Source organism: Martes martes (genome assembly GCF_963455335.1).
Source record: "Martes martes genome assembly, chromosome: 17".
NCBI classification, from domain to species: domain Eukaryota; kingdom Metazoa; phylum Chordata; class Mammalia; order Carnivora; family Mustelidae; genus Martes; species Martes martes.
The window spans coordinates 56,628,829-56,640,840 of record NC_137905.1 but is presented as its reverse complement, the minus strand read 5'-3'; the positions used below and the strand labels follow the sequence as shown (position 1 = coordinate 56,640,840).

Here is a 12,012-nt window from a genome sequence, read left to right as displayed (position 1 = left end):
AACCCTCCTGGACACAGGGCCCTGAAGACTATGTTGGGACACAGAGGGAACAGGGTCAGCGACCCTCACCTGAGACCAGGAGCTCCAGGGGGTCACTGGCTGTAAGTAGGGGAGGTGCTGGTGGAGCCGTAGACCCTGTAGGTCCCCTCAGGCGGAGGTCACAGGACTCATGGGGAATTCAGCCTGGTGCCGCCCAGCTCGGAACTTTTATCTAAGACGCAGCAGAGGATGGGCTGCCCCCTCCTTGTAGAGAAGGAAAGTGTCCACAGAGCTCCATGACGGACACAGCAGGGTCACATTCTCTCCTGGGGCCACCGTGGGTCCCGGCTGCACCGAGAGGGAGGGTGTGCAGGGGAACTGTCCTAGAGAGAGGAAGGGTGGGTGAGGGGCTGCCCAGCCCTTGTTCTGAACTGCGTCTGTCTGTGTCCTCCGAGTCTGTCCCTTCCCATCCCCTGTCTCTCGCAGTCTCTCTCTCCCTGGGGACCCCACACCCCTGGTCCTGGCCACCACTACCTGAGGATCACCCAGCAGAACCTGTGCAGAGTCTGGGGTCCAGACTAACGCCATGAACCCTCACCTGAAAGAAAGATGTCCAGGGAGCCACTGGGGGCTGATCACTTGGGTGTGTCCACCGTAGCACATGTACTGGCCCCTGTGGGAGGGTCTCACAGGGGGAAGTCTGCCGCAAAGAGCCCAGCCTGGGGCTTCTGGCCAAGCCACCATGGAGGGCCACGTTCCCCCTCCTTGGACAGAGGGAATCTGTCATAACTGACATCAGCGCCACACTGGAGGGTCAAGCTCTGTCCAAAGGTCACAACAGGGCCCTACTGGGCCAGGAGGGAGGGCTTCCCCGACACACCTGGGAGAGACCAGCCGTGGATGGCAGGGGCTGCTTCTCCCCAAACCTCCCTTCTCCCGTCCTAACTCCTGGGCCTCACTGTCCATCATCCCTGGTGACTCTGACCTGTGAGTCCCCATGGTTCCCTCACCCACCCTCTCATTGGGGCTCCCCTGGGAGCAGAGTCCCCGTTAACCTGTCTAGTGCCTCAAAACACAGATGGGGAACAATGAGACTTTCTCACCTGAGACCAGCAGGTCCAGGGCGTCATTGGGGTCCGACCACACCTTGGGAGTGTTGTTGTAATAGCCATATCATCTGCACGTCCACCTGAGACTGGGGGGTCACGGGGTCCACAGGGAACAGGGCCTGGGTCTCCCCATGGGGGGCTGGCTGGGAGTTCAGGGTGCAGGAGGGCTGGCCTTCTTCCTTCATCGGGACTAATCTGTTGAATCTCATCCACAAGGCACACTGGAGGGTCACATTCCCTCCTGAGGCCACAACAGGGCTAGGCAGGGCTGAGAGGCTGGGTTTGCCCTGAGATCCTAGGAGAGGAGGAGGGCGTGTTGTTAAATGGTGCTCAGATCTCCCACATTATCCCCAGGCTGGGCTGTGAGAGGAAAACACCTGAAAGCTGACCCCCCTTCCTGAGGGCAGAGCCTGGGGCTGGGACCCTGAGTGGGCTCGCACCTGTCATCACCACCAGCTCCAGGGGGTCACTGTACTCTGACCAGTCGGTGGGCCTGAGGTAGCTACAGTGATATCTTCCTGCATATACATCTCTTATGTGTGTTATGGAGAACTTGGCCTTGTCCCCGGGCTCCAGCAGCTTCTGTCTGTCCCAGGCACTTGACTCTCCCTCTTTATGCAGGCGGTACTCCTGGGCCTCCAGGCTCCCCTGACACCAAATGGCCACAGGTGTCCCCCAGGGCATCACAGAGCCTGGCTCAGTCATGTGTCAGATGGTGGGTTTGGGGCAGGTCCCTGGAAGGAAACAGAGGCTGGGACACAGACCTTCCCCACCCCCAGGTCCCAGCTCAACCCCAAACTCCAGACATTCCCCTTTGTCAGCCCAGAGCTGCTGTTCTCCATCCCCTGCTGCCTGGTGGGTGACCCCTGTGCCCAGTAAGGAGGTGGGACTGGAATCCCTAGGGACAGACTCATCTGCCTGTGCTCGGGTCCTGGGGCCCACCCTCAGCCCTGAAACAGAGTCACTGTGAGAGGTTTGCCCCGAATCCTAGGTGAACCCCTCCTCCCCTTGAGCCTCCTGAGCCTGGGGCCTCCTACAGACCAGGGCCTGGCTGTGGGGTGGGTCCCTCCCAGTCTAGGACGTCCCTTTCCCTCCTCAGATCTTGCCAAGACAGAGCAGGACTGTGAGGGTGGGGGTCATGGCGTCTCCTCTCTCTGGTTCCAGCTGTGCAGACGGAGGGACCACTGTGACCACAGGACAGACAGACACACAGCGTGTGGTCTCACAGAGGCCTGTCCTGCCCGTCATAAGGTTGTCACATCAGCAGTCCCACAGGAAGGGGAACAGCCCCTTCTCAGGCCCAGCTGTCTCTGGTGTCCATGATGGTGCAGCAAGTGAACAGGAGGCTTCCTGTGATGACCCATCCAGGTGAGGGGACCAGGGCAGGTCCTTCCCTCCCAGAGCCTCCCGCATGGGTCTCCTTCATCTCCAGCACACCCCTGGTCCTCACCATGGACGGGTCCCCAGACTCAGAGATGCTGCAGGGGACATGGGTTGCTGCTGTGCTGGGGAGCTCACGTCATCACAGACACTCATGTGACCTCTCTGAATGGCTCAGGTCGAGGTCACGGTGGCAATGAGCCAAGAGGAGAAATACGGGCAATTAGGGAAGGAAACACGGCCCCTCTCCTGGCCCCAGAGTGTGGGCTTCCTTTTTGTCACAGCCTCCAAGGACTTCTCTATTTTTTGTTTCATGGTCCACACCGCATTCATGGGAACATGCCTGCGTGAGTCCCTCCTGGCTCCTCGGTGCCCCTTGTTGCAGGGGCAGAGTCGTGCTCCCCACCCTGGGATCTTGCCTGTAAGCTGTAGGGAACAATACGTGGGTGAGTGCTCTGATATGGGAGACAAAGCTGATTCTCATGTCATTTGTACTCCAGTGTCCACTGCCTAGGTGATCCTAGCACAGTGACCTGGTGTGTAGCATGCTGTCCTGAACCCCACTCTCAGAGTGGTTGTGGGGCCAGAGGGAACTAGAATGTGGATGGGATGAATCTTGTTAGATTCCTGACCTGATTAAGAGGAGTGTGGTTAAGACTGAAGAGGTCACTGTGTCAGATCCCACAGTGAAGGTGGACCAGTGATGCATCTCTCAAGACACCCCATGAGCTGTTAGCACTCAGAAATGCTATTTATGTTTCTGAAATTATTGACAACAGCCTATTTCAGGGAAGAGAAACAAAAATTTCTGGAATTCGAGGGACTTCAATAGAACAGAGGCCAAAGCTGAGTGACCACCAGTGCCTGGGGTCAAGTTGGGGGTGGTCAAACTTGATTTCTGCCTCTCTGAGGTCAGGTGGGTCGCCAGGTCTGCGCAGGCAGGAAGGATATTCAGTTTCTCGATGACTGCGGAAGTAGTGACCCTTCCACCTTGTGTGGAGTGAGCACTGACATGTCTATGCCCACTGACCCAGCCCAGAGGTCAGCACTGAGCCACATCCTCTGTGTACGTGTGTGGAGTGGTTCCATCCAGTGCACCCCCGGCCAGTGTGAAATGCCACAAAGGACAGCTTTTTAAAAACTGATTATTTCTTAGAGCCAGTGTAGCAGCTCACCACCAGGCTGTCCCTTCAAACATCCCTGAGTTCCCTCAAGCGGATGGTATTTCTGGAAAACTCTGTCAGCTATCATCAGACGAGCAGAGAAGAGCTCTATGAGTCCAGAGAGGGTTTAGGGAACAGTCTTCCATCATCTGTTTCCAAGTAGACCCTATTTTTACCCCATCTATTCAGTGATTCAAAACCAGATTTTGTGTTCTGTAAGGAACAGAAGTATACTTCAAAGGATGTGGTTAGTAAAAATGAAGGAGAATGTGTATATATAGGGAGGTGGACCCGCCTGTGAGGGTAGTGTATGTGTGGGTCCACACCTGCAACATGAATGCAGTCTCATGTCATGGGAGTGAGAAAGGCAGGGACTGGTCAGGGACAATCAATATCAGTAGACAAGAAATTACCAGGTTAATGGTACAAAAGTCCTCTACAAGCAAGAAATGTTCTCTCCACACATTTCCTACATGCAAACCATTTTTACTTCTCTGGACGTTCTCAACACACAGTTCCCTCAGTGTAATGCTGCAGATTTTCTTCCAGAATTTACCCCACTCAGTGGTGAGGATCTACCATACTGAAGGGTCAGTCTTCTCTCTCTTAGATTTATCTCCTGGCTGCGTCGTGGGGTTTTCCCTGACTGCCGTGCTTGAAAGAAGCACCCCAAGAGCCATCAGGATCACAGCAGACATGCCCATCTGGACGAGATTCTCCATTGTGTAATCCTGGCTGTCTGAGGCTAGAGATTGCAGTGGTCAGGGCAGACTAAAATCACCCAGGGATCCCTGCATGTCCACTGGGGTCAACTGCATCTTTGACAGGATGTGACCCTCTGACCCCAGGCACATAACCCACAATTCCTCCTCACTCACCTCTCTTGGAGTCTGACTTGTTTTGTGATGGTCTGAGGGTATCAGCTACACCGGAGAGTCAGATATAGAGCCTTTGGTGAGGAGACATAGGAATGCCTAAGTATTCCTTCCCTCATCTCTAGGGAGTTCCTGAAACTAACTAATACCATCTCAATCCCTTGAGGTGAGCATCTCCAGTGTCTCACCTTCCATGTAATGAGGAGGCAAAAATAAACACGTGAGGCTTCATTTTGTCCTGAGAATCAGGAAGGTGGAGGAGTGAAAAGCAGGGTCCGCCTTTTCATACCCACACATCAGCCAACTCCTTCTGGTCCCTGACTTGGGATTATATATTTCCACAGCACATGCTATTCTTCAATCTGGCCATACATTATTTTAAGGAATGACATGGTGGTGTCTCCGCAACCCACCATGCAATGTGTCTAGGAGGAGGGATTACCACAATTAACATAAATCCCATTACTCATTCAGTTTGCCATCTAGATAGGGTGATTGGTAGGAAATGAACAAAAAGAGTTGTACTCTACACTCCTGAGGTAGAAGGACGTAGTGTGCTAAAGAGGGCCATTACCCACCTATCCCTGGTGTGGACTGTGAGCATGAGATCCTCCTGAGGCCACAGTCTCTTCCCTTCAGCTTGAAGAAGGTGTGCCTGGGGTAGGGGGCCAGCTCCTGCCCTTACCTGTCACCACCAGGGACAGGAGGTCACCCTGCTGTGACCAGCTATTCCTGCTCTGATATACACACTGGTATCACCCTGAATCATATGAGTTCATGGATGCAAAGGAGAAACTGGCCTTGGTGCTGGAATCCTGTGAGGTCTTCATGAAGAAGGCTTCAGAGACCCTCTCTTTATACAGAGAATAGACATCAGCCTGTAGAGATGCCTGACCCCAGATGGTCACAGGGCTCCCCTTGGTGGCCATGGGGCTCAGATCAGCCCAGATGAAGGGTTTGGGGAGGCCCCCTAGAAAGGAATCAGATGGAGAGTTGCAAGGGTGCCCTTCTCCTCTCATTTCCCCACTTGTAACCCCAAGGGCCCTTCCATATTGGTCATTATCAGCCCTGCCCCTCTGCATCCCCCAGCTGCTCAGTGGGGTTGTTGGGCTGAAGCTGTATTTCTGGGGAGGGCTCACCCACCTGTGCCTGGTCCCACGGGGCCTGTCACATCCTGAAAGTGTCCTTAGATACAATACACATGACCCTACAATGTAAAAGGGTGGGGATACCGTCATTTAGATGTTTTAAGGTTCTTACATTTCACCTGAAGAAGTAAAATACTAATTCTAACTTGGCTGTGTTACGTTAGGTATGCACATGATAATACCTAGATTACCACATAACAGCACCCCGGAGGTATAGTTAAAACCCCAATAGAGATATTCAACTAGAATTCTAAAAAGATTTCTTAAAGCCAAGAAAAGAGAGATAATGGAAATAGTGGGACAAACAAAAGAGAGGAGAGCAAAAATAAAGTGGTGATCTAATAACAACTCATCAGTATTTACATTATATGTAAGTGGTCTAAACACTGCACTTAAAAGAGAAAGATTGTACGATGGGTTCAAGAAAAACAACTATAGCAAGACTCTACTATTTGTGTCTCTAAGAAATTCACTTCAAATGTAATGATGTAAATAGGTTAAAAGTAAAAAGAATGAACAATGTGGATGAACCTCAAAAACACTATGCTAAGTAAAAGAATCCAGACACAGAGGTCACATCTTGTGTGACTCCATTTATATGACCTAAACAGGCAAATTCAAGAGACAGGAAGTGGAGCAGAGATCGACAGGGGCTGGTGGCAAAAGCACATGTGAATAATTATGTAATGGGTAGGGACTTTCCACTGGGATATTAAGAATGTTCTAGAAATGGATAGGGGTGATGATTGTCTAACTTGGTAATGTACTTCATGCCACTGAATTATATATCTTAGTAATGGCTAAAATGGTAAATTTTATGTTCTGTATATTCAACCACATTAAAAAAGTAGAAGAAAGAAAAATGTACAACACGAACACTAATCGAAAGAATATTGAAGTCATTGAATTAGCTTCCAACTGCTGCTGTCATAAATAACCACAAACTTGGTGTCTTAAAACAACATAAATAGATTATCTTAAAGTTCTGGAGGTCAGAAGTACAAATAGAGTCTAACAGGTATAAAGTCAAGGAATAGGGAAACATTCACTTATTTCATCTTCATTCAGAACCAGAATTCTGAATGCAATTGACTTCTAAACATTGACCATGTATTTAGTGAATCTGGAAAACTCCTTTTCATTGTTTTTTTAAAATTTAATTTTATTTTTTCGGTGTTCCAAGATTCATTGTTTATGCACCACACCCTGTGCTCCGTGCAATAGGTACCCTCCTTAATACCCACCACCAGGCTCACCCATCCCCCACCCCCTCCCTTCCAAAACCCTCTGTTTGTGGGAGTCCACAGTCTCCCGTGGTTCACCTCCCCCTCTCCTTTTCAATTTGGGCAATACACCTTTATTTTTTATTTTATTTATTTTTTTCAATTATTTTTCATTTAAACTCAATTATCCAAAGTATAGTACATAATTAGTTTTTTATACAATGTTCAGTGATTCATTAGTTGTGCTCAAATCTGTGAAATTTTGGAGCAATATGAGTATTATTCTACCCATTTCAGTGTGTGTGTGTGTGTGTGTGTGTGTGTATCTTTGGAATAACATAAATATATATGTTATATATATATATAATTTTTATTATGTCATGTTAGTCACTGTACAGTACTTCATTTGATTTTTTTAAATTAAATTTTTTATTTTTTCTCAGCATAACAGTATTCATTGTTTTTTCACCATACCCAGTGCTCCATGCAATCTGTGCCCTCCCTAATACCCACCACCTGGCTCCCCCAACCTCCCACCCCCCACCCCTTCAAAACCCTCAGGTTGTTTTTCAGAGTCCATAGTCTCTCATGGTTCACCTCCCCTCCCAATTTCCCTCAACTCCCTTCTCCTCTCCATCTACCCTTGTCCTCTATATTATTTGTTATGCTCCACAAATAAGTGAAACCATATGATACTTGACTCTCTCTGTTTGACTTATTTCACTCAGCATAATCTCTTCCAGTCCCGTCCATGTTACTACAAAAGTTGGGGATTCGTCCTTTCTGATGGAGGCATCATACTCCATAGTGTATATGGACAATATCTTCCTTATCCATTCATCCGTTGAAGGGCATCTTGGTTCTTTCCACAGTTTGGTGACCGTGGCCATTGCTGCTATAAACATTGGGGTACAGATGGCCCTTCTTTTCACTCCATCTGTATCTTTGGGGTCAATACCCAGTAGTGCAATTGCAGGGTCATAGGGCAGCTCTATTTTTAATTTCCTGAGGAATCTCCACACTGTTCTCCAAAGTAGCTGCACCAACTTGCATTCCCACCAACAGTGTAAGAGGGTTCCCCTTTCTCCACATCCTCTCCAACACACGTTATTTCCTGTCTTGCTAATTTTGGCCATTCTAACTGGTGTCAGGTGGTATCTCAATGTGGTTTTGATTTGAATCTCCCTGATGGCTAGTGATGATGAACATTTTTTCATGTGTCTGGTAGCCATTTGTATGTCTTCATTGGAGAAGTGTCTGTTCATATCTTCTGCCCATTTTTTAATATGATTGTCTGTTTTGTGTGTGTTGAGTTTGAGGAGTTCTTTATAGATCCTAGATATCAACCTTTTGTCTGTACTGTCATTTGAGAATATCTTCTCCCATTCCGTGGGTTTCCTCTTTGTTTTGTTGACTGTTTCTTTTGCTGTGCAGAAGCTTTTGATCTTGATGAAGTCCCAAAAGTTCATTTTCACTTTTGTTTCCTTCGCCTTTGGAGACATATCTTGAAAGAAGTTGCTGTGGCTGATATCAAAGAGGTTACTGCCTATGTTTTCTTCTAGGATTCTGATGGATTCCTGTCTCACGTTGAGGTCTTTTATCCATTTTGAGTTTATCTTTGTGTATGGTGTAAGAGAATGGTCGAGTTTCATTCTTCTACATATGGCTGTCCAGTTTTCCCAGCACCATTTATTGAAGAGACTGTCTTTTTTTGATTTTTATGTGGTGTTCCATGATTCATTCATTCATATAACATCCAGTGCTCACTGCAACACATGCCCTCCTCAGTACCCATCACCAGGCTAATCCATCACCCCAACCTCCTCCCCTCTGAAACCCTCAGTTTCTATCCCGGAATCCAGAGTCTCTCACGGTTTGTCTCCCCCTCTGATTTTCACCCCCCCACCCTTATTTGTCTCTTCCTTCTCCTAATGTTCTCCATTCTATTCCTTATGTTCCACATATGAGAGAAACCGTATGCCAATTGTCTTTCTCTGCTTGACTTATTTCACTCAGCATAATCCCCTCCAGTCCCATCCAAGCTGATGTAAATGGTGGGTATGCATCCTTTCTGATGGCTGAGTAATACTCCATTGTATATATGAACCACATCTTCCTTATCCATTTGTCCGTTGAAGGGCATCTCAGTTCCTTCCTCAGTTTGGCTATTGTGGACATTGCTGCTGCAAACGTTGGGGTGCATATGGCCCTTCTTTTCACTACATCTATATCTTTAGGGTAAATACCCAGCAGTGCACCTGCTGGGTTGTAGGGTAGCTCTTTTTTTAACATCTAGAGGACCATCAATACTGTTTTCTAGAGTGGCTGTACCAGCTTGCATTCCCTCCAACAGTGTAAGAGGGATCCCCTTGCTCCACATCCTTGCTAACATTTGTTGTTTCCTGTTTTGTCACTTTTTGCCATTCTAACTGGCATAAGGTGGTATCTCATTGTGGTTTTTATTTGTGTTTCCCTGATGGCTAGTGATGTTGAACATTTTTCATGTGTCTGTTACCCATTTGTATGTTTTCTTTGTAGATGTGTCTGTTCATGTCCTCTGCCCATTTTTTGACTTGATTATGTGTTTTGGGGGTGTTTAGTTTGAGGAGTTCTTTATAGATCTTGGATATCAGCCCTTTAACTGTAATGTCATTTGCAAATATCTTATCCCATTCCGCGGGTTGCCTCTTTGTTTTGTTGACTGTTTCCTTTGCTGTGCAGAAGATTTTTTATCTTGATGAAGACAAGAACCATAAGATCCTCTCAACTGATGCAGAAAAAGCGTTCGACAAAATAAAGTGTCCTTTACTGATTAAAACTCTTCAGAGTATAGGGATAGAGGGAACATTCCTCGATGTCATAAAAAACAACTATGAAAAGCACACAGCAAATATCACCCTGGATGGGCAAAACTGAGAGCTTTTCCCTTAAGGTCAGGAACACAACAGGGGTGCCCACTCTCACCACTATTGTTCAACATAGTGCTAGAAGTACTAGCCTTAGCAATCAGACAACAGAAAGATATAAATGCATCCAAATTGGCAAAGAAGTCAAACTCTCCCTCTTCGCAGATGACATGATACTTTATGTGGAAAACCCCAGACTCCACCCCCAAATTACTAGAACTCATACAACAATTCAGCAATGTGGCAGGATAAAAAATCAATGCATGGAAAAAAGTTGCTTTTCTATATATTAACAGTATAACTGTAGAAAGAGAAATTAAGGAATCAATTCCATTCACATTAGCACCAAAACTGATCAGATACTTAGGAATAAACCCAATCAAAGAGGTAAAGGATCTATACTCAAGAAACTACAGAACACTTATGAAAGAAATTAAGGAAAACACAAAAAGATGGAAAAACTTTCCATGCTCATGGGTTGGAAGAATAAACAGTGTTAAAATGTCTATACTACCTAGGGGTGCCTGGGTGGTTCAGTGGGTTAAGCCTCTGCCTTCAGCTCAGGTCACGATCTCAGGGTCCTGAGATCAAGCCCCATATTGGGCTCTCTGCTCAGTGGGGAGCCTGCTTCTCCCTCTCTCTCTCCCTCTCTCTCTGCCTGCCTCTCTGCCTACTTGTGATCTCTCTCTCTCTCTGTCAAATAAATAAATAAAATCTTTAAAAAAAAGGTCTATGCTACCTAGAGCAATCTACCCTTTCAATGCCATCCCTATTAAATGCCATCTCCTATTAAAATGAGGAGAAGGGAGTTGAGGGAAATTGGAAGGGGAGGTAAACAATGAGAGACTATGGACTCTGAAAAACAGCCTGAGGGTTTTGAAGGGGCGGGAGCTGGGAGGTTGGAGGAACCAGGTGGTGGGTATTAGGGAGGGCACAGATTACATGGAGCACTGAGTGTGGTGAAAAAACAATGAATACTGTTATGCTGAAAAGAAATTAAAAATTAAAATAATAATAATAATAATAATAATAATAAAATTTATTTTGTACTTAAAAAAAATGTCATTGACATTTTTCAAAGAGCTGGAACAAACAATCCTAAAATTTGTATGGAACCAAAAAGACCCCAAATTGCCAAGGGAGAGTTGAAAATGAAAAAGCTGGGGGCATCATGTTGCCTGATTTCAAGCTTTACAACAAAGCTGTGATCACCAAGACTGCGTGGTACTGGCACAAAAACAGAGACGTAGGCCAATGGAAGAGAATAGACACCTGGGAAATGGACCCTGAACTCTATGGTCAACTAATCTTTGACAAATCAGGAAAAAATATCCAATGAAAAAAGAAAGTCTTTTCAATACATGGTGCTGGGGAAACTAGACAGCTACATATGGAAGAACGAAACTGGACCCTTCCCTTACACCATACACCAACTCAAAATGAATGAAAGACCAAAACGTCAGACAGAAATCCACCAAAATCCTAGAGAAAAACATAAGTGGTAACCTCTTTGACACTGACCACAGTAACTTCTTTCAAGACATGTCTCCAAAGGCAAGTGAAAAAAAGCAAAAATGAACTTTTGGAACTTAATCAAAATAAAATCATTCTGCACAACAAAAGAATCACACTTTTTAAAAAGAAAAACATTTATTTCTTGGAATCAGTGTAGCAGCTCCCCACCAGGCTCTCACTGCAAACATTCCTGAGCTCACTCAGACTGATGGTATTCCTAGAAAACTCTCCCAGATGTCCTCATGAGAAGAGAGCCCTATGAGTCCAGTGAGGCTTTAGGGAATGGTTTCAGATTCATCTGACTTTCACCAAATTATTTATTATGAAAACAGAGTCTGTGTTTTGGGCTGACGGGACGGAGGACAGTCGTGGACGTCAGGGAAGGTGGAAATGGAAAGTGAAGGAAGATGAATCCCACGAAGGTGGACCAGAGTTGCTGCTGTAGGAGGGTATGAACCAGCCCTGCTGTGTGGGACGAACCCTCAAATCACAGGGATGAGGAAAGACGGGGGCAGTCAAGGATGTCCAACAATGTGGGAGGGAAATCACCACAGGTCACAGGGGACGAGTCCTGGACAGGGAGCAGCCCAGACACGTCCTGCACCTGAACCATGCTCCCCTCGATGTTGTCAGCAGACGGATCAGGGAGCGCGAGCTGCAGGCTTTCCTCTAGATCCCTCTGGGCACCTGGGATGCATGCCCACAGCTCTGCCA

General features: G+C 46.9%; 1 pseudogene across 1 annotated transcript; it reads right to left on the bottom strand.

Annotated features, from left to right (window-relative positions):
* Positions 1–207: 207 nt before the first annotated feature.
* Positions 208–11,911, bottom strand: LOC308358443 (leukocyte immunoglobulin-like receptor subfamily A member 6; annotated as a pseudogene). Its single transcript has 4 exons — positions 11,848–11,911; positions 1,529–1,822; positions 1,083–1,383; positions 208–362 (listed from the first exon to the last, which is right to left on the bottom strand). The product of its transcript is annotated as a leukocyte immunoglobulin-like receptor subfamily A member 6 (transcript).
* Between the last annotated feature and the right edge of the window lie 101 nt (positions 11,912–12,012).